Consider the following 27,832-nt stretch of genomic DNA (forward strand, 5'->3'; position numbering starts at 1 on the left):
GAGGAATTTTCCTAAGAAAGGATGAAGAGAGTTCTTGTGAGACCCTTTGATACCTCACAAGAGAGAGTTATAAAAAAGGACAAGCCTGGCTACCCGATCTTGTTTGATTGCCTGTCTAATTACAAGATCTTCCTCTCACATCTCCATGATCCTATCTGCCATAGAGGGGAGGGAAGCTTACCAGAGTCACTATAGTGCTATTTGAAGAGCTCCAAAACTATGAGATCTCTTTACTTTAGGAAGTAGCCAGACTAAAATATTTTGTTACAGTAACAGAAATTGGGTTAATACAGTAGCATCTTGTATTTTCTCAGGGTGTGTGAGGGGGATTAGGAGTGGGTTGACCAGGCATGGGGGACTTCGTGTCTTTTTATTCTCAGAAGCTTCTAACTTATGGCTTGGGGCGTCTGAAGAAAATGACTATTTATTTTGAAATTGATGTTAATTCAATTGAGGGAGGACAAACACCTAGGTTTTTGTTTGTTTGTTGACCTAGCATTGCATTGCATGCAGTCCGGACTGACCTCCATCTTTTTATGGAGACAAAACTGGACTTGAACTCCTGGTTCCCCTGCTTCTGCTTCTCCAGTGCTGCCCATTGCTTGTATACTCCTCCACACCAGGGTCGTTTATTTCTCAAAATTAGTTTCGACTATTTAATCAAAGGGAAACATTGAATTGAATTAGGCTCAACCCTCATCCTAATACCCTCCCACTTCAGACAAGTTCCCTGCCCTGATTTTTAAAACTTTTTAAAAGACAGTAGGTTGCAAAGGTTTCTATAATCATAATAACAATGTTACCAGATACTGAGTTTCTACAATCTAGGTCTGGGTAATTTGTTTATGTGAGATATTTTATTATTATTTGTGTGTTTACTCTTATAGCACTAATCCAATACAATATGACAGGTTTGTTTGTTTTTGTTTTTTTTTTTTTTAAAGACAGGTTCTTACTATGTAACTAAGGTTTGCCTGTAATTTGTAATCTTGTTTCACATTCCCAAGTGCTAGGATTATTCCCCCCTCCCCACCCCATGTCTTTATAAGACAGCCTTCTAACCCTCTGTTTAGGGTCCCTCAGGCTAGATTAAGCTGGCCTCTGGCTTGCTGTATAGCCAAGAGTAGCCTTGCGTTCTTAATTCTCCTGCCTCCACCTCTCTAGTGCTTAGATTGTCGGAGTAAGTCACCACACCTAGCTTTATAAATGCATTGACTTCTTACAACGATCCTATAAAATAATTGTATTCACTTTACAAATATAAGATTGAACGGAAGAGAGGTGCAGGAATTGATTGAAGTCAAACAATGAATGTTAGAGCAGGCATCTGAACCAATCCTGGTATCAGAGCCACCTGGGAAAGACATGAATGTGTGCACTCATGGTGCACTTTGAAGGGAGGTATTACTTCCACTTTCTGTATGAGAAGCCTAAGGTTTAGTGTGCCTAAGAAGTCTGCCAAGCCTCACACCACTACTAAGTGCTGATTCTGGGCCTGTTTAGCTCTGAACACCACACTCCTGGTAGATGAACCAGCAGTCACTCTGTCTTTGAATGTAGTAGCTCAGGTGGACCTCTCAATTCTAGCGCTGAAAAGTAGGCGAGAAAGCTGCTCAAAGCACAAGTCCATCAGAATCCCCTAGGAGCATAAATGCCGTGTTGGTAAGTCCTTTCCATGTTTTCTGTTTTAGAAAGTCTGAACTCCTGAATAAAAGCAGGGGTCCTGCCTCCCGGGGCAACTCTGAGATCTACAAGATCTGGCATGACAACCATTTTAAAGATTGTTTCAATCTTAACAACAACAAACAATTAACTAAGGGCGACACACCATGGTGATGGCTCATGTGCCATGCAAAATAATGTATAGGCACACCATGGTTACACATCTCTAACTCAAAAAAAAAAATGTAGACAAACCATGCTGTGAGGACTGAAATCTCCAACTTAGTATAAACCAGTTTGGTATTGCTGGATGGATTTTTGTTGTGTTTTTCTGCACTTATTTCTGCATCTGTTCTTTTGAGTTTCCTCAAATGGTGATCTCTTTGTATCTTCTCCACAAGGATTGGCTCCACAGGCCTATTTAAGTGTACTTTGCTCTTCTTAGTACAAATCTTATGCACTTGGCATGTACCGCTTTCCTATCTTGTTGGAGGCTCAGGGCTACTCACTTCTGGTCAATTGAGACAAATGAAGAGGACATGTCTTCATTACTGTTCTGCTCCTAAATCCCAACCCATCTGCCATCCTTGGGGTTTCCTTCTTCAAGTATGGTTCTCAGGCCTTGCCCTGAAGATTTAACCAGGAACAGGGACTCTCTCTCTCTCTGTTGTTGATGTGATAGCTCCCTATCTTCAGAAATGTTTTGCAATTGATTTATACATTCTGTTTTGAAACTGAGAATAAAAACAAAACAAAACAAAACAAGACGAACAGTCAACCAGCCTGGTAAAAATTCTCTTGAGAATGATCAACTCCAATAGTGTCAGTAAAGACACCAGGGTCCTGTAGCAGGTCACTGCTTTGGAAATCACACATAAGTAGTTTAAGGCATTTGCTAGTTTTTGCCCCTATGACTGAGCATAGACTCCTGGTGCATGTGGTGCTCTGTATACACATATAATTCTCAAATAAAAGTTAAAAATAATATAAGACGGAACACTTTGAAGGCACATAAATTAGCCTTGAAATCCACACCTCATAGGATTTACCAGCATTCTATTTATACTTTGTCACCGTGTTACACAAAATCCTGAACTCTCCAAAGTCAAAGGGCTGGAGCCCCTGGTGTACTGCATAAACTTGGTCACCCCAGATCACCTTAGAATAGACTTCAGAAAAAAAAATTTGTTAAATATCTAACTTTTTTTCTCACTCAGTTACACTTTTAAATGCTCATTCTAACACTCATTAGAACCTGTTAAAGGTTGCTGAGCAGATAACTCACAGTATGAACCTGGGAAGTGTTAGACCATCTTATTTGGAATCAATAAACATGAGAATGTCTTGTACTCGTGTCTTCTGGCTACAGCCTTGAGATCTGTCTAGTCAAACCTTTGTGTTCTTCATGGCAGAACATACACTACTTACTGTACTGACCCCAAATGAGATTTCCCAGGGTTCTGAGTTCTACTTATAAATAGAAGCATCAGAAGGAACACAACTTGGAGGTGGTCAAATAAACCAAAGACTAGCAACACTTGTACGTGGCTAAATGTATGAGGATTGGAACCATTGAGAGCAGTGGGGAAATATCAACACCCATGTGACACATAAGAGCATTTTAACTTCTAAAGAAAACATTTTATTTTATAGTTTATGTTATTATTTATTTATATTTTAAGCAGGGTCCTTGTATGTAACCCAGGCTGGCCTAGAAACAATTCTCCCGGTTCAGCTTCAGATTATAGATGTGCCGCCAGATCCAATGTATTTTCTTACACTTTCCTTCTATGTGAAAAGAAGGAACACGCACCCTGTATGTATATCTCTTAACAGGCACTGGTATGTGAAACTTTGAAAAAAATTCACATTTGGCAAGGAATAGTAATATGCACCGTTAATCCAGCCTTTAGTCACAACTCTTGGGAGGCAGAGGCAGGCAAAGCTCTGTGAGTTCAAGGCTAACATGGTGTTAGTCTATATAGTGAATCCCAGGTCTGTTAGCTTGCAGGGCAACAGCCAAGGTTATATTGTGAGGCTTCTATCTGTGCTAAATAAGCATTCTGTCAATTGAGAGAGATATCTATCCAGACCTCCTTTTATTGGTTTGTTTTTGAGACAGAGTCTCAACACTGTAGCCCAAGCTGTCCTGGAACTCACTGTGTGGCCCAAACTCATGGTGATCATTTTGTCTCAGCGTCTGAAGTGCTGGGATTACCACACTTAGCAGAAATCTCCTTAAAGAGCCACTCACCTCTGACTCCCTCATTCCTGGCGCTCTCTGGGAGGCGCTCCTATGGAGTGACCATAGGTTACACTGGCAGATAACGAATTTCACCACCCCCCCCCCATGTGCTACTTCTTGAGGAACACGTTAAGTATACTTTGTATTGCCTATATTACAAAATATATCGCCTTTGTCCCAGTCCCTAAAATAACAAAACAGAAACACCCCATATATAACCACTCAGTGTAAAGCGGTGCTGTGTAGTGTGATATGTAATATGTAGTAGAGCATAACATGTGTCTGTGTGTATTCTCAAGGCTGGCTTTATGAACATGTGGCCCATACAGCTACATAAGACCCAATGCTGAGTTTAAGCTGTGCTGTCAACCATCTTGAAGTTCTCAGTTTTTGAACAAGGCCTTCACATTTTCATTTTGTACTGGTTCTTGCAAATTATGTAGTTTTCCTGGTATGGTGTAGTGTATAATCTTTTAGAATTATTACAACTTTTTCCCCTCATGCATTGCTTCGATTTTTAAAGAAAAATGCCCATATAGTGTCTTTATTTTAAATGTAAATAAGCACTATAAATGCAAATAGGGTCATATTGTATACCATTTGGCAACCTGCCTTTTCATTTAGTGACATTTCTCCCTGTCAATTTATTCCATAGTTTGCAGTGGCTAAAGAAGGCTCTTTTATGTAGAAAAGCCATCATTTGTCTAATCAATGTAGCAGCCTCCTACTGATGTGCCTTTGATAATTTGCTATGGCAAGGAGCATGCGCACATTAGTATGTGTCGCGTCCTTGCCTCCCTAACTCCCTAGGATACATTTCTAGAAGTAGAGTTGCTGTGTCAAAGGATATGGCTGTTTTAAAGTGTGAGACGCTTGACCTGGTTGCCTGTCAGAAAGATTATGCTAGGTTAGATCAGTCCACCACCAGTGCACAATCACGACTGCTGCCCTGCATGCTAACTGGCTAATAACTCAACTTCAACTCTACCGATCTTCAACTGTCTCCTCTTTCTAACAGTCTTAGCGTGCTAGGAGACCACTGATCCTCCTAACTTGAAATAGCAGTTGATTAAGTTAAACTTTTTGCTGCTGTTGGAGTGAGTCCCTTTTAGGTAGAAAATTTGTGGGGTCTTTCCTGGTCATTTTTGTGACGCTAAGACCCAGCTTGTCTTTTTTGTTTGTTTTTGTTGGGTTTGTTTATTCTTTGTTTTTTGGGTTTTTTTTTTTTTTTGAGACAGTTTCTCTGTGGCCCTAGCTGTCACTCTGCAGATCAGTCTTGCCTTGAACTCAGAGATCCTCTTGCCTCTGCCCCCCACCCCCACCCACTCCTCGAGTGTTGGACTTAAAAATGTTCACCATCACCAGGTTGTCTTTTAAGGCAAGTTTTTGTTGTTGTTGTTGTTTAAATTTCTACAGTTAACCTGGGTTCAAAGTGCTGTACGTGCTGACAGTACGTGATAGTCCAAACAGGGACCTAGCAGGCTTTTTTTTTTTTTTTTTTTTTTTTTTTCCGGAAAAACACTTTCATACAGACTAGGGTAGCCTTGATCTTAGTATGCAGGTGCAGATGACCTTGAACTCCTGATCTTGCCTTTACCCCCCGATGGTGAGATTGTGTGTGTCACTATGACCAGATTTCTTCTGATCTTAACACCCCAGTCATTAAAATCAACTCTAACGCTGCAATAGTTTCAGAGTTGTAAAAAAGTATAGTATGGAGAGTTCCCGTGCACCACTCCCAAGTATTCCCCACAACTTATTAGTCAGCTTTCACATCCTCACTGGCTCTGAACTCAGAATAAACTGCTTACATCCTTACTGAGCTACCTCTCTTTTAGGAATAATGTACTACAAATGCTTGAACTCATAATCATAGGAAAACAAGCATAGAATTATTGTCTGTACATTATTTAAACTTCATCATTTCCCCCAATTCATTGAACAAAGATGAAAAAAAGAATCCGATGTGGGTTAAAGCAAGGGTGTTTCCCTCCCTCTGCTCCTGACTCATATTCTGTCGGAGAAGTCATAGAACGGTGTAGAGAGATTCAGCTACGATGCCACAACTCTGGCTCGGCTCGATCTTTGTTTGTTTGAGTCGCTTTTTTATCTTTGTACTTACATGTCTAAAACTAATCAGAAGTCTCTCTAAAAGGAAAAATAAGACCCCGAAGGCTAGAGAAGTGGAATTTAACAATACACACAATAGAGATTTGTAATAGTCAATTAAACCATGAAAATTGAAGACTCCCAAGGTCTTTGTTACTTATTTTTATTTATGCATTTTCACACCGCTGAGGTTTATGGAAACACAATATCAAAGAGAGACTCCTCTCCAAGGTGCAGGGCAGACCTGAAGCACCTTTGTTCATTCAGGTATTTATTTAGACAGGCTCTCATGTAGCCCAAGCTGGCCCCAAAGAAACTATGTAGTTGAGGCTGGCCTAGATCCCTCTGCTGTCATCTCCTGAGCACAGGTATACGCTATCATGCCTCGTCAAAACCGTGTGTAAAGGCCCTGGACTTGTTTTTTCAGAGCCGTTCTAAAGAGATTGTCTTTGTTCTTTCCCAGTAGGGGAGTAGATTTGATTATATGCAAATAAGGTTAGTTCTGACTCACTCAGAAGAGGAAAGGGAAAACTTTGGAGAAGAACCCTTCATCCCCAGCACTAGACATGAAGGCATCTGTGTACTTAGAAGTCACCAGCCTTTCTCTTTGATCTTTTTTTATTAAAAACCCATACCGAGTGAGGGTCGTTGGTAGAGTAAATTAAAGCTGTAACTGCTAACGCGCTCTGCACAGGACCCAGGTTTGAGTGGAGCAGATTTCTGAGGAGCATTGAACTCAACCGACCTGAGCTCACACAACTTCACGGTGAGTTAATTTAAAAAAAAAAAAGGCCCGGATGGACATTTTACTTTCAGATCTTTCAAAAAGATGGTGCTGAGCCACGTTCTTGCCCTTCTCAGGAGAACTCAACTCCTTGTCGCAATCCAGTTTCTTCTTCCCATTTTTCTTATTTTACAAACGAAGGAAAGGGATCGTTGAGTTTGTCCAAGGCCTCAACAGCTGGTCTGCAGCACAGCTAGGAAACAGAGGATCTCCATGGAGGCCGGCTGGCACCTGAGTGCTTTAATCCCAGGGCATTTTCCAAGAGACCCACGATTTTAGTTACTCCAGGTTGGGATCTTTCTCCAAGGAGAAATGATGAAAATGCAGTTAAAATTCAGTAGGAATGGATATCAGGAAAGAGTTAAGGCAAAGGCAGAGAAGGGGACAAAGCCAGGAGCCAGGGCTGTCATATTTTTAGAAAGTTATAGTGCGTGTGGTTGTGTGTGCGTGCGTGCGCACGTGTGCAAATACACACACACACACACACACACACACTGGACTATGTACGGAGGTAAGGGGACAATTTGCACAAGTTCATTAGTCCAAACTCTCTTCACTGTGTGGTCCTGGAGATCGAACTTAGGTCATTAGACTGAGCAGCAAGGCACTTATACCTCCCGAGTAATCTTGCCAGCCTCAAAGCTGTAATTTAAAAAAAAAAAAGATTTATTTTGTTGTGTGTATGAATATGTGCTGGTGCCCTTCATGATCAGATGATTTCTGGTCCAATGAAATTGGAGTTTCTGAGAATTGTGAGTCCTCCTGTGGGCTCTGGGAACTGTAACTGGGCCCTGTGCAGAGCATCAAGTGCTCTTAACTGCTGAGCTAACTCTCTAGACCCAGGGCCATATATATATATATATATATATATATATATATATATATATATATATATCAAGGTTGATGATACTATCTGAATCAAGCTTTCTTCTTAAAGTCCAGGAAAAATAAAATTCACATAAAAAAAATCTAACATGAAAAAAATTTACCGTGAAATTACTATAAGGAAAAAAGAATGAATTGTAAAAGAACATCCAGACAGACAATAAAGCTGTTCTAGAAAAAGTCAAGAAAGCAGTTCTAGCATACTCATTTTATTAAAAAAAATATTAGGACAGTTACATAAGAAATGAGAAACCTAAGAATTCAAATGTGAGGTGATAGAAATAAGGAAATTTTACAAAGCAGAGCTTGACATGGGCGTTTGTGGCAGCTAATGGCATGGCTAATGAAGAAGCTGGTTTCTTTATATGGTTCACCCTGACCCCCATCTCTATTTTACTTCTTTTAAAAAAATTATTATTGGTGGTGGTGGTGTATGTGAGCACACGTGCCACAGCATCCATCTGTGCGGAGGTCAGAGAACAGCTTTGCGAGACTGTCCTTCCATCATTACATAATGCATCCTTCCATCATTACATAATGCATTAGCCGGCATTCTCTAGAAGGAACAGAATCAGTGGGACGAATACATGCATACCACATATGCACATATACATTATATATATATATATATGTATATATATATATATACATATATATATATATATATACACACACACATACACATGCACGCATGTAAAATCATAATACATAAGAAATAGTCTGTCTGCCCGAGACGACCTGAAATTCGTACGACCCCTGCTTCGTTCGGTCTGAATGCTGGGCTCGCAGGTTTCTGTAACTGTGGCTGACTTTGAATTTCTTGATTTTTAAAAGTGAATTTAACCGAGGGTGAGAGACAGTGGATTTAAAACAATAAGCACTGTGGAGCAATTTTACACGTGAGACTCACTTTGAATGCAGCGCATTCATTTTAGAATGCTGTGCCTGCTTCAGTGGAGAACGAAGATGAAATCTCAAGGCCCGTGTCTTCCCAATCCAGACTACGCCACATGACTACATTAAGTACATTAACTACAATTTTGTGAAAGTGGGCTAAGTATTTTTTTTTTAGAAGCCAAAACCATAGAAGTGAATTTCACAAGTGACAGCAAGTGTCACAATATATTCTTAGAGACATTATGCTCATGTGGAAACTTACCCCAAATTTATTGGAACCATCTTTTGTAATAGCAAATATACATTACTATACATTGGACTTTCACCACTATGGGAGTAGAAAGAGTATGTCTAAGAAATGTATTCTGAGGGATGGAGAGAGGGCTCAGTGGTTAAGAGCACACTCTGACTTGCCAGAGGACCCACATTCAGTTTCCAGCACCCACATGGTAGTTCACAACCATCTGCGACTTCAGTTCCAGGGGAGGCAGAGCCCTCCTCTGGCCTCTGCGGTTCCGAGGCAAGCAGGTGGTGCACATAGACACACACAGGCAAACCACTCTTACTCATACAATAAATCTAAGATCTTTTTCTTAGAGAAAAGAGTACTTTAGCAGGAGATGGTAAGCTTATAACAGTCTTCTACAAGTTGTGTACTTTTAAGAAGCTTATTTGACTATTGTTTTCCTAATACGGAATAAGAAATTCAAGCTTGGTAAAACGTACCCAGTATATTTTATATTCATAGGTTCTACTGTGAATCCATTAAAGAGAGTAAGGCTGAACCTACCCAGCCCATAAAGCTCTTAGGGCCAGAACCCTGGGCCTGTTTGCTGCCTAACCTAGTTCATTCTTAGAGGACTTCACCATGGTTAAAGATTATCTGTGCTTTGTTTCTAAATTCCTTAAAGTTTTCTCTTTAGCTTAGGCTAAATATTTAGATGTTTATTATGAATGCTTTTTTTCTGGTGTGCCTTTTTGAAAAACTGAAAAAAATGTAACTCTCTGTTAGAAGCAGTTCACTGTCCTGTCCAGTCTTTAAAGTGGTCTCTGATGTCACTTAGTATCAATGTGGGGGAACTGAAGAGGAGGTTGAAGAGAGACGCATCTGCTAAGACTGCAGCTTTGCTTGCTCACCTCACAGAACACTGGGCACATTAACCTTTCAGACTCAGTTGTCGCATCTGTAAAGTGGTCCCTGACAATGGCAAGGGAGTCACCGAGTCATCTTACAATGCTGAGTATCACAGTGGTTCTCTCTGGTGGTGGTGTGTGACTTTCCACAGGTCAGGCCCATTAAAGACTTGTCAGGACAGTGAACATTGGCACTTTTAAGAATAAAAGCAATCAAACACTAAAGTCACTCCATGGAACACGCACCAGCTGCTTCTTGCAGAGTAAAGAGTTACATTGTTTCGGGTTTACAAAAGGGCCACATCAGAAAAAGGCCCTCATAATAAGCATTTAGGCTAAAGAGAAAACTTTAAGGAATTTAGAAACAAACCACAGGTAACGCCTACACAGGTCAACCCATCCATCTTCGCGAAAACGCATGGCCATAGACTGTTCAGGGTAAGCACAGTGACATTTCAGCCACATGCAGAGGTTGTTTGCTCTGTTGTGGATCACCCTAGATAACATTCCTGCCCCTAGTTTTTATTCATTGTCCAGAAGCCAAAAAAGGCCAAAGTTAATAAAAAGTGAAAGTCAACAGATGTTAAAAACTCTGAAGGAAAAAGAATTGGCCAAAGGTTATTTTAATTTTTATTTCTAAATCACCTTCATTTACACGTGTGGATGTGGTTGTGCACGTGCCATGGCGCGTGTGTATGAGGGGGTGTCAGGGGATCACTTGCAAGTCTCAGACATCTCCTTCCCCATGTCTGTACCAGACATCGAACTCTGGTAGTCATGGTTGAAAATAAGTACCTTTAACCAATGGCCCATCCGATTGGCCCTACTGTAATAATGAAAAAATTGTTTTTTTTTTTTCCCCTCTGAGTGTGTACACCTATGTGTATGTTCCTGTGTGCACAAATGCATTCATCTGTACAGGTACATTCATATATGGTTAGTATGTGTTGAATGTTTATGTGTCTATGCTTATGTGATTATGTGGGTGCAGGCACTTGATGTGGGCATATGGAGTCCAGAGGACAGCATCTTGCCCTTCTGTTATCACACTCCACCTCAGTTTTTGAGACAGGGTCTCTCCTTTGCTCTGTGCTCATCTATTGTAGACTCTGGCCAGCAAGTCCTCCCCTCCCGACCCCCCAGCCAGCTCTCCTGCCTTTGCTTTTTGGTGCTGGGATTACAGGTATGTGCCTCCACATCAGGCTTTGTACATGGTGTTATGCCCCGATAGCGAGGCACGCACAGACCAACAGAGACCATTAGGAGTCCAACTTGTATGCAAAAGCAAAGAGTCTTTATTTAAACTCGAGTTTGGCCCCTCTAACCTCTCCAGCACAGTGAACAGTGTGGAAGGTGCTGAGCTGGTACGAGCCTTGCTTATTAACAGGATGAAGAACTTTCCAACTTGGCAGTTAGATGATTGGTTGACATTTGCTTGGTGTCCTTCTATTGGCTAGTAATGATTTCAACTTGGTATGAACAACGGTTGCTAACTTAATCTACTTTAGACATTAGTTACTTTGCCTTTAAGATCTGATTGGTTGTTGCTAGGAGTGGAGTGGCTATTCGCCCATGGGAATTGTGATTGTTACCAGGGTGACATGGCTTCTGGAACAAGTTGGGGTTTTTCCAATAGCTGAGTTCATTCGGAGGGCAAGTTAATCATAAAATGGAGCCTGAAAGCAAAATGGAGTTTGTAATGTTAAGCTGGACGCTTCACATGGTACTGGTAGTCCAAATTCAGGCCCTCATGTTTGCACAGAGCAACATACTTTACCCACCGAACCATTTATCTAGCCCTAGTAAATTGTTTTAAAACCCTGCATAACTTATTCCTTTTCTTTGAACCAACATGGAGCTGAAGGAGAGAAAACATAAGTCACATTTTTTTATGACTGTGTAAGTCTCAGGTTCTGATTTGAATATCAAAGCAACTTTCGATGTGAAGTTTGAAGGCCTGTTTTGACATACTTCATGAGGGAGGATAATATAGGTGACTTAGGGCTCTTTGTTCCTTACCATTCAGTAGGTTATTGACCAATGCAGCAGAGCCATAGCACCCTCAGATGGCATTGTCAATGTACCTAAGTCTCAGTTCCAGGTGATTTAGATGTAAGGCAGGCAAGTGCATGTCCATTGCTTATCAACGTAACTTTACTACGTGTCTTCATTTCTTCCTAACCACATAGATTTTTTCCTATCGTTTTCTTTTTAGTACATTTGCACCACTTATGATATTCATTGGCGCTTGGAGCTTAAGAAAAAAAGATACAGTTTAACCAAATTCAATTTAGCCCTTGCTTTGTTTCTTGTTATATTTCTTGCTTTTTGTGCTCTAACAAAATGTCACCTGGGTGAGATCAAACTTTTGATGAAGCAGAGACAGGGATTTTGACGCGTTTGGTTTATTTTTGGTATCATGGTACTGGGAACACACAGAATTAACTTGTTCCTGTTGAGCAGAGAGAGCTTCAGCCTTGTTTTTATGGAATAGAATTTTGAAGTAAGACTAGAACCACGCTCTATGGGACTGTGTGGGCAGGCCCAAACACAGAATGGCCAGCCTATAATTCTCTAAACAGACCAGGCTGGCTTCCAACTCACTCCGTCTGCTTCTGCCTCCTGAGGGCTGGGATTAAAGGTATGTACCACGACACATGGCTCATCAAACTCAGTTTTAGTCTTAATTTTTATGTGTATGGGTGCTTTGCTCACATGTGTGCCAGTGCACTACATGCATGTCTAGACCTGAGGAAGCCAGAAACATGCATAGGAGCTCCTGGAAATGGAGTTACAGACAGTTGTGAGCAACCATATGGGTGCTGGCAATCTGTTGGTCCTTAGAAAGAAAAGCAAGTACTCTTATAACTGGGCTATATCTTCAGCCTCTTAAGGGAAACAGACAGACAGACAGACAGGCAGGCAGGCAAACAAACCTCTGCAATCTGGTCCATGTCTTTAACCCTGGTGCTGGGGAGGCTAAAGCTGAGATTTCTCTGAGTTCAAGATCAGCCTGAGCTACAGAGTATGACTGAGGGTGAGAGAAACACCTGAAATAAGGGTAAATTTAACCCACAGCGCCAAGCCCCATGGGAGCTGCAGGATGGGGAGGAGCATTGTGCGATGCTGTCTCTGCACAGGACATGAACTCACTGTAGCTGTGCTCACCTCCACAGGAGCAAGCCAGCAAGCTTTCTCAACATTCCAGCAGGCAATCCAACTAGATAGGATTAAAAATAAAAAGACTTAAACCAAAGAAGTTGGGCTATGAGCCTTGGCACTATCGCAAGGAGCCACGTGACATTTGTTTCCTCAGAGCCATTGCTGATGTTGCTAACACCTAAACTGAAAACGATCCAAGGCTTAGAAATGATTTTGCAATACAACTTACGAGTCCCCTGTTGTGGGTTCCCGACTAGGTACTGTGCAGGATACAGTTAAACCACACTAAATGAAACAATGAGTGGAACCTGTTCAGAGATTCAAAACTTTCATTTCCACTGGCAGGTTATGGGATATTTCTTTTCCCTCTATGTCATAAAAATAAATAAATTTATTTGTTTATTTGTTTATTATTTATGAGACTAAATATGGCTCAGTGGTTAAAAGAACTAGCTGCTTTTCTGGAGGGTTCAGTTTCTAGCCTCCAGATGGTTGAAAACCAGCTGTAACTCCAATTACAGGGGGTATAATATTCTTTTCTAGCTCTAAGGGCACTGCATGCGAGTTATGCAAATGAACATAAGGTGAAAATAAATCTTTAAGTGATTGTTTAAGGCCACTGTTTCAGTATGATTTCTTAACAAAGCACATTTTATTCAGATAAACCTGTTACATATTTAATATTTATTTGAATATATTTATCTTTGAATTCATTTCTTTCTGATTTTTTTTTTTTTTTTTTAGAAATCGCTTACCTTTTCATGTTCAATAACTGCTTGTTTGAAGTCTGGCTACTATATTTTCAAAATCACAGCAAATATACTTTCCCTATATAGTTTGCTTCATTAAGTGGCTCTCTTAGAACCTAGGATATTTTCTGTAAACTTTTTTAAATGTTGTAGACTATGTTGGGCTATGTTTCGATGGCTCATAATCCAACACTTCATTAATGTGGTCTGAATAGTTTTTCCATTCACTTACCTTATACTTACCTGTACTGAGGTCACTTTTTTTAAAATTTATTTTTGTGTATATTTAGAACCACTACTGATATAACTACTCTTTTTTCACACAAAAACTTTTTTTTTCAATTTTAGAACTTCATTCCTTTTATTGAAAATAGATTCTTTCCCCATACAATATAACCTAATTATACTCTCCCCTCCCTCTACTCCCCCCAGTTCCTCCCTCACTCCACTCCCCTAGAGCTCCAGTCCCTTTTTGTCTCTCATTAGAAATAACAGGTTTCCAAGAGATAACCAAACATGACCAAATATATATATATATATATATATACAAAGATGAAGCAGAAACTATTAAATCACAGTTGGATATGGCAAGCCAACAGGAGGAAAGGGTTCCCAAGAGCAGGCACAAGAGTCAGAGATCCACTTGTTCTCATGTCAGGAGTTTTATAGAAATATTAAGCTAATAGCTGTAATACATATGCAGGGGACCTGGGTAGACCCGTGTAGGCTTCATGTAGACCACACTGCTTCAGTCTCTGCCCTCACATGTGCCTTGCTTAGTTGACTCAGAGAGCTTGTCATCCTGATGTCCTCCATCCCCTTGACTCTTAGACTCTTTCTTCCTCCTCTTCTGAGAGGTTCCTTGAGCTCTGAGGGGAGAAGTTTGATAGAGACATCCAGGTTTGATTGTCTACCCAGGTAATGTCTGGCTGTGGGTCTCTGCATCTGTTTCCTCCTGCTGCTGGAGGAAGTCTCTCTGATGACTGTATAAAACATTGTTCTATGGATACAGCAGCATATCATTAGAAGTCCTTTTATTGGTAACGTTTTTTCTTAGACCAGTCCTGTTTGGTTTTAACTGTAGTGCTTTGGGCTACCTAGTCTCTGGTTCTTGGTTATCCAAGCAGTGTGTATTATGCGTTACTTCTGTGCAATGAGCCTTCAAGTCAAATCAGACATCCGTTGGCTTCTCTTGCAAGTTCTTTTTTTTTTTTCCATTTTTTATTAGGTATTTAGCTCATTTACATTTCCAATGCTATACCAAAAGTCCCCCATACCCACCCACCCCCACCCCCTACCCACCCACTCCCCCTTTTTGGCCCTGGCGTTCCCCTGTACTGGGGCATATAAAGTTTGCGTGTCCAATGGGCCTCTCTTTCCAGTGATGGCCGACTAGGCCATCTTTTGATACATATGCAGCTAGAGTCAAGAGCTCCGGGGTACTGGTTAGTTCATAATGTTGTTCCACCTATAGGGTTACAGATCCCTTTAGCTCCTTGGGTACTTTCTCTAGCTCCTCCATTGGGAGCCCTGTGATCCATCCATTAGCTGACTGTGAGCATCCACTTCTGTGTTTGCTAGGCCCCGGCATAGTCTCACAAGAGACAGCTACATCTGGGTCCTTTTGATAAAATCTTGCTAGTGTATGCAATGGTGTCAGCGTTTGGATGCTGATTATGGGGTGGATCCCTGGATATGGCAGTCTCTACATGGTCCATCCTTTCATCTCAGCTCCAAACTCCGTCTCTGTAACTCCTTCCATGGGTGTTTTGTTCCCAATTCTAAGGAGGGGCATAGTGTCCACACTTCAGTCTTCATTCTTCTTGAGTTTCATGTGTTTAGCAAATTGTATCTTATATCTTGGGAATCCTAGGTTTGGGGCTAATATCCACTTATCAGTGAGTACATATTGTGTGAGTTCCTTTGTGAATGTGTTACCTCACTCAGGATGATGCCCTCCAGGTCCATCCATTTGGCTAGGAATTTCATAAATTCATTCTTTTTAATAGCTGAGTAGTACTCCATTGTGTAGATGTACCACATTTTCTGTATCCATTTCTCTGTTGAGGGGCATCTGGGTTCTTTCCAGCTTCTGGCTATTATAAATAAGGCTGCTATGAAGATAGTGGAGCATGTGTCCTTCTTACCAGTTGGGGCATCTTCTGGATATATGCCCAGGAGAGGTATTGCTGGATCCTCTGGTAGTACTATGTCCAATTTTCTGAGGAACCGCCAGACTGATTTCCAGAGTGGTTGTACAAGCCTGCAATCCCACCAACAATGGAGGAGTGTTCCTCTTTCTCCACATCCACGCCAGCATCTGCTGTCACCTGAATTTTTGATCTTAGCCATTCTGACTGGTGTGAGGTGGAATCTCAGGGTTGTTTTGATTTGCATTTCCCTGATGATTAAGGATGTTGAACATTTTTTCAGGTGCTTCTCTGCCATTCGGTATTCCTCAGGTGAGAATTCTTTGTTCAGTTCTGAGCCCCATTTTTTAATGGGGTTATTCGATTTTCTGAAGTCCACCTTCTTGAGTTTTTTATATATGTTGGATATTAGTCCCCTATCTGATTTAGGATAGGTAAAGATCCTTTCCCAATCTGTTGGTGGTCTTTTTGTCTTATTGATGATGTCTTTTGCCTTGCAGAAACTTTGGAGTTTCATTAGGTTCCATTTGTCAATTCTCAATCTTACAGCACAAGCCATTGCTGTTCTGTTCAGGAATTTTTCCCCTGTGCCCATATCTTCAAGGCTTTTCCCCACTTTCTCCTCTATAAGTTTCAGTGTCTCTGGTTTTATGTGAAGTTCCTTGATCCACTTAGATTTGACCTTAGTACAAGGAGATAAGTATGGATCGATTCGCATTCTTCTACATGATAACAACCAGTTGTGCCAGCACCAATTGTTGAAAATGCTGTCTTTCTTCCACTGGATGGTTTTAGCTCCCTTGTCGAAGATCAAGTGACCATAGGTGTGTGGGTTCATTTCTGGGTCTTCAATTCTATTCCATTGGTCTACTTGTCTGTATACCAGTACCATGCAGTTTTTATCACAATTGCTCTGTAGTAAAGCTTTAGGTCAGGCATGGTGATTCCACCAGAGGTTCTTTTATCCTTGAGAAGACTTTTTGCAATCCTAGTTTTTTTGTTATTCCAGATGAATTTGCAAATTGCTCCTTCTAATTCGTTGAAGAATTGAGTTGGAATTTTGATGGGGATTGCATTGAATCTGTAGATTGCTTTTGGCAAGATAGCCATTTTTACAATGTTTATCCTGCCAATCCATGAGCATGGGAGATCTTTCCATCTCCTGAGATCTTCTTTAATTTCTTTCTTCAGAGATTTGAAGTTTCTCTTGCAAGTTCTAAGTCACCAATGCTCTAGCATATTTTTGCTGGCAGGACAGATTGTAGGTCAAAGATTTTGTGGCTGGGTTGGATTCCCCGTTTCTCTTTTGGTAGCTGGCAGAGTGCCTTCCCTTACCAAAGAGACTAGAACACACGGGTGAAGGCTTTGCGAGACACCACCTCTACTTCTCTATGTGCAATGAGTTGTGTGGGTGTTTTCCTTAGGAATGTGTCCCTACCATCACTGTTGGTTTGTGGAGAGCAACCCTTTGTCTTAGCATCATCCAGGGTTGTTTGGGGATTTTCATGGGACTCTCTTGGCTGGGAACTCAAATGAAAGCAACCCAGTCCCACTGTGGAATATGGCCAGTTGAGACTCCGTATCTTTCATTACTAGGGGTTCTCATTAGGATCAGGAAGTTTCTACTGCACTAAGTTTATACACACACACACACACACACACACACACAAACACACACACGCACACACACACACCCAAAGACCCCTATTTCCAGCTGTCTCTCCTGAACTTTCTCCCTCCACCCTATCTGTCTTCCATGCCCCTTAAACCTGGTACCCTAACTCAGGTCTCCACCGACCCCCAGTGTGCCCATAAAATATATTTTATTTCCCCTTCCAGGGAGACCCATGGCCACCCCCAACACCTCCTCCTTATCTAACCTCTCTGAATGTATGGCTTGTAGGTTATCATTTACTTACTGACTACTAACCACTTATAGGTTAATATATACTATATTTATCTTTCTGGTTTGGGTTACCTCACTCAGTGTGTTCCATTCATTTGCCTGCAAATTTCATGATGTTATTCTTTTAAACAGTTGAGTAATACTTCATTGTGTAAATGTACCACATATTCTTTATTCATTCTTCTGTTTTTTTAAATTAGATTTATTTTATTTTGTGTATATGAGGTTTTTTGTTTGTTTGTTTGTTTTTTGCCTGCAAATATGTCTGTGCACCATATACATATACCTTGTGCCTGAAGGAGTTCTGAGACTTCATGTGGATACTGGGATCAAATCCAGATCCTTTGCAAGAAAAACAAGTGCTCTTAATCACTGAGCCAACTCTCCAGTCCATTCATTCTTCTGTTGAAGGACATCTAGGTTCTTTCCATGTTTTCGACCTTTAGCCATTCTGACAGGTGTAAGATAGAATCTCAAAGTAGTTTTGATTTGCATTTCGCTGATGACTAAGGATATTGAACATTTCTTTAAGGTTCTCAGCCATTTGAGATTCCTCTATTGAAAATCTGCTGTTTAGAGCTGTACCCCATTTTCAATTGGAGTATCTAGTTTTTTTTTTTTTTGATATTTAGTTTTTTGAGTTCTTTAAACACTTTGGGTATTAGTCATCTATAAGATGTGGAGTTAGTAAAAATCTTTTCCTATTCTGTAGGCTGTCATTTTGTCCTCTTGACAGTATCCTTTACCTTACAAAAGCTTTTCAGTTTTATGAAGTTCCATTTATTAATAGTGCCTGTGCTATCAGCATTATGCTTAGAAAGTCATTGCCTGTGCCAATGCATTTAAGGCTATTTCCTGATTTCTCTTCTATTACGACCAATGCATCTGATTTTCTGTTGATGTCGTTGATCCAGTAAAAATTGAGTTTTGTGCAGTTTGATAAGTATAGATTTATTTGGATTCATCTAAATGCAGACATTCAATTTGACCAGCATCGTTTGTTGAAGATGGTGTCTTTTTTTTTTTTTTTTAACCTAGTGTGTATTTCTCGTTTTTTGTTTTTTGTTTTTTTTAAAAATCAGGTGTCTCTTGTCTTAGTGTTTCATTGCTGTAAAAAAAACACCATGACCAGGGCAATTCTTTTTTTTTTTTAATATTTTTTAATTAGGTATTTTCCTCATTTACATTTCCAATGCTATCCCAAAAGTCCCCCATACCCTCCCCCCCAACTCCCCTACCCACCCACTCCCACTTTTTGACCCTGGCGTTCCCCTGTACTGGGGCATATAAAGTTTACAAGTCCAATGGGTCTCTCTTTCCAGTGATGGCCGACTAGGCCATCTTTTGATACATATGCAGCTAGAGTTAAGAGCTCCGGGGTACTGGTTAGTTCATAATGTTGTTCCACCTATAGGGTTGCAGATCCCTTTAGCTCCTTGGGTACTTTCTCTAGCTCCTCCATTGGGGGCCCTCCAATAACTGACTGTGAGCATCCACTTCTGTGTTTGCTAGGCCCCGGCATAGTCTCACAAGAGACAGCTATATATGGGTCCTTTCAGCAAAATCTTGCTAGTGTATGCAATGATGTCAGCGTTTGGAAACTGATTATGGGATGGATCCCCGGATATGGCAGTCTCTAGATGGTTCATCCTTTTGTCTCAGCTCCAAACTTTGTCTCTGTAACTCCTTCCATGGGTGTTTTGTTCGACCAGGGAAATTCTTATAAAGGCAAACATTTAATTGGGGCTGGCTTACAGTTTCTGAGGTTTAATCCATTATCATCAGAGCAGGAAGCATGGCAGCATACAGGCAGACATGATGCTGGAAGAGCCAAGAGAAATCTTCCTGCCTCTGTCTCCTGAGTGCTGGGACTAAAGGCATGTGCCACCATGCCCTGCTCTTGTGTTTTCTTTATTATTTTCTTGGATTTTGTTAAGGGATTCATACATTTCCTTTTCGAGTACCTTTCTTATCTTCCTACAGTTTGGTTAAGATCTTTTTCTTGTACTTCAGCTCTGTTGGCATTTTCAGGACCTACTACTACGGTAGGATAGCTTAGCTCTAGTGGGGACATATTGCCCAGGCTGTTTGGGGATGCTTTTATGCTGGTCTCTAGGCATTTGGGTTTGGGATGACTATAGGTCTAGGTGATAATTTCAGGATTTGTTTTGGTTGGGTGGGTGTTTTGTTCCTTGGTTTCTGTTTCTTTTCTGGACTCTCAGAGTGTGACTGCTACGTGTTGCCTGTTTTCTGGCCCACTCAGCTAGAGTATACACAGGGGATGCCTGTTGATGTTGGAGGTGGGGTATTGGCATGAGCTGGGGGAGGAGGTCTTTGTGATCCCTGGGGATGGGGGTAGAGAGGGAACGGAGGCCATAGCAGTTCTTTTCTTTCTTTTTTTTTTCTGCTACAGAACTGGAGATTTGTCTGTGGGGATTGGATCTCAGGAGCAGTAGGAGAGTTGTGAGTCTGCCTTTAGCCTCCTCAGTGCCTTGAGAGGAGCAGCCCTTACTTAGGTCAGCAGGGTAATGCCTGCCGGAGTTGGCGGCTGGGCTATAGCAATCAATCGGAGGGAGGGAAGTTAGGAAGGAATGGTCTGTGGGAGCCACAGGAGATGTGGATGGGGTGTAGCTGATGTTCTCTGGTAGGCTAAGGAGGAAACTGGAGGACTGGCTTTGGAAGGGAGGAGTGGGTAGTGGGCGTCCTCAGCTAGCTTACCTGTGTCCCTCTTCTGTGTAGCTGGTGTGCTCATAGTAAATGCCTGTTGGTGTTGGAGGCTGGGATGGGTTGGGGAAGAAGATCTTGATGCTCCATTAGGGATGGGGTCAGCGAGGAAAGGGAGAGCCCAGCGGGCTGATCCAACTGCTTTTTAGGAGGCAGACAATAAACTTTCATTTCTTCCTTTTTTTATTTACCTATTTTTACTGTAGGCACATTGGTATGTTTTCGCCTGCACATATGTCTGTGTGAGGTTGTCAGATCTTGGAGTTACATACAGTTGTGAGCTGCCATGTGGGTGTGTTGGGAATTGAACCAGGGACCTCTGGAAGAACAGTCGATACTCTTAACCGCTGAGCCACCTCTCCAGCCCCTAAACTCTCATTTCTTTATCCAGCAAACACTCACTGTGTGTCCACTACAAGTCAAAGATGGCTGAGACGAGGTGTCCTCATTACCGCCTTACAAAGGTCGACCTGAAAAGCCACACGAAAAGAGGAAAACACCCGTACACAGAAAGATTACGAGGCGTTACCACAGAAGATGCACCTGAAGTCTGAACAGCCCATGATGGTGTGAAACAGTGCGATGGAAACACTGGCAGAATACGTTTTGTTCTTGTTTTTTCAGGAAGAATGGTTGTCTTCTATCCTCAGCTAGGTGGTCTAGAGTTCAGAAATGCTTTCTTTGGTCCCTTGTGGCTTTAATTTGTGTTGTACAAACTCTTAAGCAGCTGTTTTTCCTTAATCCCAAAGGTTTTCCTTTCTGGGAGCCACTACATTCATGGTGAGGAATGGCCCACGAGGAGTACCTGATCTGCTGAATATTGACTTGCTGTAACTGATTATGGGAAACTTGGCCAATAGAAGTAGAACCCGGAGTGTTTCTGTTCAATTACCAGTGGTAGGGAACCCCTAAAGGTTGGTCTGTAGCACCCCAGCCAGCCTGTTTCTGTAGCAAAGTTCTTACCACCATAGCACACAATGGCAGGCTTTCCATAGAACCCAGTGATGTGTGAATCCATGGCTACCCAATTACTTGGTTCCCTTTTTTATTATTACCACCATGACCAGGAGAGGGGAATATCTCTCATGGTTTAACAGAAGCCTCTTGGATTTCTCAAATACGTTCCTTTCTACTTTTTCCTTCATTTGTAAATGGTGATTCTGTCCACCCAATTATACATCCCAGAAGCCTGGTTGTTGTCTTTGAACTGTAGTTTCCTCTCTGGGGTGTCTTTCTGGATGACAGCAGCCTTTTCATTGGCTCCTTCAGATCTGCTCTTCACTTGTCCCAGTTCACTCACCAGTAGCTATAGAAGTGACAGTTTGAAAGGAATGCGGCATTGTGTCATATCTCTGCTTAAAAGCTTCGAGAAGCTTCTTAGTGCTCTTCAGGTACAAATTTAAAACTCCTTGACTTGTCAGGCATGATGGCAGGTACCTTTAATCCCAGCACTTGGGAGGCTGAGGCAGGCTGGACATCTCTGAGGTCAAGGCAAGTCTGCTCTACAAAGAGTTGAAGGCCTGCCAGGCTACATAGTCTCTCTCTCTCTCTCTCTCTCTCTCTCTCTCCCTCTCTCTCTCTCTCTCTCTCTCTCACACACACACACACACACACACACACACACACACACACACACACACACGTGTGTGTATGTATGTACATATATAGATTTGCGTTTCCAGGACCCGCATAACTGTTACTGTTGTACTCTTGCTTTCCATACTCCAACCTTTAATGCACCTCAAATTCTTTCCCACAGAGTTTCTGTATTATTTCCCCAGCGAGCTTATGCTTCCCCAAAAATTAGTGGGAACCTCTCCCTTCAGTTCTTAGCTCAAGTGTCACCATCCTTTAAATCACTATTTGTGGGCTGGATTGAATTTGTCTATTACATTTTCCCCCAAAGTACCTACTCTCTTTGTATCTTTATAGCACCCACCATGTACGTATGTGTGTGTGCGTGTATATATATATATATATATATATATATATATATACACATATATACATGTATATATATATATATATAATATCATACTTATTATTTTTCTAACCCCTTGAGATTTATTTTTACATTTTGTCAATTTAGGTCAGAACAGAACATGGGAACCTTTGGAGCTGGCGTTACAGGTGCTTGTGAGCTGCCCAAGATGGGTGCTGAGCATCAAGCACTGGTCCTCTGCAAGAGTATGAGGTGCTCTTATATGGCTGAGGCATCTTTCCAGCCTTTGGTTTTCTTTTAAAGCAGAGTTTATTTTATCTGGCCTTCTACTGGAAGCTTTTTGAACTGAGAGAAGAGGAAACAAGTACCCATTTCCGTTGTCGTGGGGCTATTAAGCATGTTTTCCTGTGCGGAACTCCATGGGCAGCAGGGCCTGACACCCCTGAAGGAAGGTGATGCCACCAAAACAGTTGCATATTTCCAGCTCTTACTTCCTTGCCAGTGATCCTTCACAATGATCAGTCTGACACTGCACTACACAGGAACATATTTCTAGGGCTAGAGAGATGGCATTGTGATTAAAGTGCTTGCCATACAAGCATCAAAAGTGAGAGCCAGATTTGGGCTTCTCAGAGACTAATGTAATCCCAGCTCTGGACAGAAGGCAGAAGTTGGTGACTGGATCCCTGGAGCAGATGGGTTACCGAGACTAGTTATACCAGAAAGCTCTGGGTTCAGACGAGAGATCTGTGTCAATGAATAAGGACCATCAAGGAAATATCTAACCTCAAGCCTATATACAGGCACACACATGTATGTCTCCATGTATGTAAACATGTGTACATGCAAGCGTACATCACACAGACACAGACACACAGGGGCGCGCGCGCGCGCGCACACACACACACACACACACACACATACACACACACAAACATGAAAAAAAATACCTTCAGGAAGAAAGGAAGATTGTTTCTATTAAAAAAAAAAAACTAGGCTTCCCAGCCAGGCTATGGTGACACACACCTTTAATCCTAGCACTTGGGAGGTAGAGGCTAGAGAATCTCTGAATTTGAGGCCAGCCTGGTCTACAGAGTGAGTTCAGGGAACCTCTGCCTTTGGAGCTCTGGGAATAAAGCTTCTCTTCTCTTCTCTTCTCTTCTCTTCTCTTCTCTTCTCTTCTCTTCTCTTCTCTCTCCTCTTCCTCTTCCTCTTCCTCTTCCTCTTCCTCTTCCTCTTCCTCTTCCTCTTCCTCTTCCCCTTCCCCTTCCCCTTCCCCTTCCCCTTCCCCTTCGCCCCTTGCCCCTTCCCCCTTCCCCCTCCCCCCTCCCCCCTTCCCCCTTCTTCTCTTCTCTTCTCTCTCCTCTTCCTCTTCCTCTTCCTCTTCCTCTTCCTCTTCCTCTTCCTCTTCCCCTTCCCCTTCCCCTTCCCCTTCCCCTTCCCCTTCCCCTTCGCCCCTTGCCCCTTCCCCCTTCCCCCTCCCCCCTCCCCCCTTCCCCCTTCTTCTCTTCTCTTCTCTTCTCTTCTCTTCTCTTCTCTTCTCTTCTCTTCTCTTCTCTTCTCTTCTCTTTCCTTTTTCCCTTTTCTTTTTAAATATAGTTCACCTCAACTTAGACCAGTCATGCTTCAGACACCACAGAGGACAGCCCTACACAGAGAAACCCTGCCTTGAACCCCTCCCAAAAAAACCCCAACAACAAAAACAACAGCAACCAAACCAAAAAAAGGGGGGCATGCATTTGAGCATAGCACTGGAGAGGCAGGGGCAGAGGGGCAGAGGGGCAGAGGGGCAGAGAGGCAGGAGAGAGAGGCAGAGGCAGAGGCAGAGAGGCAGAGGCAGAGGAGGCAGAGGCAGAGAGGCAGAGAGGCAGAGAGAGAGGCAGAGAGAGAGGCAGAGAGGCAGAGAGGCAGAGAGGCAGAGAGGAAGGAGGCAGGAGGCAGGAGGCAGAGGCAGAGGCAGAGGGGCAGAGGCAGAGGCAGAGGCAGAGGCAGAGGCAGAGGCAGAGGCAGAGGCAGAGGCAGAGGCAGAGGCAGAGGCAGAGGCAGAGGCAGAGGCAGAGGCAGAGGGGCAGAGGGGCAGAGGCAGAGGGGCAGAGGCAGAGGCAGAGGGGCAGAGGCAGAGGCAGAGGCAGGAGGCAGGAGGCAGGAGGCAGAGGCAGAGGCAGAGGCAGAGGCAGAGGCAGAGGCAGAGGCAGAGGGGCAGAGGCAGAGGCAGAGGCAGAGGGGCAGAGGCAGAGGCAGAGGATCTCTGTGAGTTTGATGTCTCCTTGGTCAACATAGTGAGTTCCAGGTCAGTCAAGGCTACATAGTGAGGCTTTGTCTAAAAAGAAAAGAAGAAAAACTGGAAGTCTTTGTTATTTTTCTCTCTTCAAGACTGTTTGAAAAATAACTAAATTAACCATTATATGAGTTGGGCATGATGATACAGACTTACAATGCCAATACTGATGATGGAGGTATGAAGGTCATAGGGAAGCTGAAAAGTAAGACCTTGCATCAAAAATGAATGAATGAATGAATGAATAAATGAATACATATATACATATTTACCTACATACAACAAAATGGTCCTGATACAGAGAGTTTGGGCACTTCTGGGACATCTTTATTTAACTTTTAATCCTAACGTAGTGTCTTCCTGTGAGGTTAGCTCCATGGGCTTTACCTCCTTGTCTTTTTAAGCTTGGATAATCTCTTTCATCTGAGAGTGTGGGAACATGCAACCTGCCCTACTTGTTTACAACAGAGAAAAGAGGAAGTACTTGTTCACGTGTGTGATTGTGTAAGCTAAGATTCCAATTTCTGCCTTGATGAGAGATGCTAAGTTTAGAGAAACAACCTATGATGCTGTGTGCTGTCCTGTGGAGTCATGTGACCAAATGACTGAATGATGCTGCCTGCCCCTGCCTCCACAGTGCTGAGATTAAAGGCTTGCTTACATATGTATGTATATATGTATGTATGTATGTATGTATGTATGTATTTATTTATTTATTTTTAATACAGTGCCCTTTAGTTTAGACTAACCATCCTTCAGATGCTCCGTAAACATATGTGGCTGGTAAGTTAACATATCAGATAGTTGTATGAGTGTGTGAGCATGTTAAAGAAGACACACAGCCATTCACACAGGAGTTTACTGAGGGTGGCTTGAGCTTCCTATCTTAAAAAATACTTTATTTATTTATTTATTTATTTAATCTCTCTCTCTCCCTCTCTCTCTCTCTCTCTCTCTCTTTCTCTCTCTCTCTCTCTCTCTCTCTCTCTCTCTCTCTCTCTCTCTCTCTCTCCATGCACATACTTATCATAGGGTTGGATCCCGTGGTTGTAAGCTACACCTGGGTGCTGTGAACCTAACTCTGGGGCTCTAGAAAAGCAGCAGGGACTCTGTGAGCCATCTCTCTATTCTCTAGCCCTAGTTTTCTACACTGAAAGCAGAGGTCAGCAGCTAGAGAGGTGATTCAGTGGTTGAGGCTCTTACTGCTTTTTTCAGAGGACCCAAGTTATAGTAGTGGTTCCTAGCAGCCACATCAGCTGTCTCATAACCATCTGTAACTTCAGTTCCAGGAGGTCCAAAGCCCCTGGCTTACAAGGACACCTGTACTCATGTGCACACGCCCACACGCAAACACATATCAACACATAATTAAAAATAGTAAAATACATCATCACCATCACTACCATCATCATCATCATCCTTATTTTTTGAGATAGGGTTCATCTGTGTGGTACTGGTTGTCCTAGAACTCAGTATGTAGACCTGGCTGGCCTTGACCTTACAGAGTTGCTCCTATGTCTGTCTCTTGAGTGCCAGGACTAAAGGTGTGTGCTGCCAGGCCCATGTAAAAAATATCTTTTTCTAAAAATCAAAACAAAACAAAACAAATGCAAAGCCAGGCCTAGCTGCGCGTGAATGCCAGCCCTCAGGAAGCAGAGTCAAGAGGATCACTGTGCGTTTAAGGCCAGACTGTCCTGTGTTGTAAGGTCAGTGGACAACCAGTCTAGACAGACGGGTGAGTTTGCATTTCAGTGAGAAACTTTGTAGCAAAAAAAAAAAAAAAAAAAAAAAAAAAAAACAAGGCAGAAAGAAAGTGGATGAGGGCGCGTCACTGTTTCTCTTTTGCTTGTGCTATTGTTTTGGAGAAATCACATCTACCGGACACACACGTCATGCTCACATAGGTACAGAATGCTCAGCCAATATCCCATTTTGGTGGAACTTTTGGAGAGATTTGTAAGGCAGACTAGGGTCCTCGCACTCGACTGTGAAGCGAGACCTACCAGGCTGTGCCCCACTTGCTGACTATTTTCACCACAGCCTGCTATAGGTGCTCTTGTTCGGGACAGGTTCTCTTAACGGTGCTCATTAATATTGTTTAATGAGCCAAGTGGAAAATTCTTACACTGATTCAATAAAGTATTCCTTTCAGAAAAGTCCGTTTTAAAGGCCTGTGAGGGGAAACGAAAGGCCTTGACCCGGGCCTGTGTAAGCCACTTCCTCAGAAGGAGACTGCGCAGCCAGTCACGGGGCCCTCAGTGTTTCCCAGTGCTGTGCAGATTCGCAGCCTCACTTCCTTCTTGACAGAAGAGACCCAGGTTGCTGCTGACGTCCTCATTTAGTGAGAAGCTTGGGCGTGTCTGTTTTATGTTCTAAGTATGTTTTCAATATCTGTAACTTTAAAACTAATCTTTTCAAAAGACCCACAGACCCAGACAAGGCACTCAGAGGCAGCCCAGACTACGAACATCCACGTGGCGACAGGGGCCGCGAACATCAATACAGACCCTGGATGCGGCAGAATCTCAGCCCCAGAGGTGGCCCTCAGCGACAGTTCTAACCCAGACATCACCATGGCTTCAGGTGACAATGCAGGCCACTCACCTGGTCCTGCCCTGTAGCATCTGCAGTCGTGACTCTGGCCACAGTGTACTCACAGCTCTGCTAGTCTATCGTTCCCACCTCTCCATCAAGCATTAATTCATTGGAGACAAGGCTGCCACCTGAGCTGTGAAGGTGGAGGCCTCAAAAACTAATTTTAAGGGTAAAAATGTCATTACAAATTGTTCTCTGACCTCTGTCTCTCACTAATAAGTTTTCTTCTCCAACCTTAGCATTAATTACCTAGGTTTTTTTGTTTGGTTGATTGGGGGGAGGGGGCGAGGATTTTAAGACAGAACCTTGTGTAGTCCAAGTTGTCCCTGAACTCGATGTGTAGTTAAGGATAACCATGAATTCCTGAGCTTCTTGTCTCTACCAGATAAAAACTGGGCTTACAGCTGAGCACCATCAAGCACGGCTTAAGCTTTGTTATTTTCTTTTAAATGTGTCTGTGTTTTGGGCCAGCCTCACTGTGTAATCCTGGCTGGCCTAGCATCACTACATAGACCAAGCTGGCCTAACAGTGCTCAGTAACCATGTGTATATACCACCATACCCAGCTAGCACCAGGGACCATTCTGAATGTCACCAGTTCACATCTTAG

The 27,832-nt window shown here is 42.5% G+C and overlaps 1 long non-coding RNA gene across 1 annotated transcript; it reads left to right on the forward strand.

Moving 5' to 3' along the window:
- Positions 1-1,469: 1,469 nt before the first annotated feature.
- Positions 1,470-27,414, forward strand: Gm1647 (predicted gene 1647). Its single transcript, NR_126533.1, has 3 exons — positions 1,470-1,662; positions 20,799-20,974; positions 27,049-27,414. It is a non-coding gene; the product is annotated as a predicted gene 1647 (long non-coding RNA).
- The last annotated feature ends 418 nt before the right edge of the window (positions 27,415-27,832 follow it).

The sequence above is a fragment of the Mus musculus genome, chromosome 3 (genome assembly GCF_000001635.26).
Source record: "Mus musculus strain C57BL/6J chromosome 3, GRCm38.p6 C57BL/6J".
Taxonomy (NCBI): domain Eukaryota; kingdom Metazoa; phylum Chordata; class Mammalia; order Rodentia; family Muridae; genus Mus; species Mus musculus.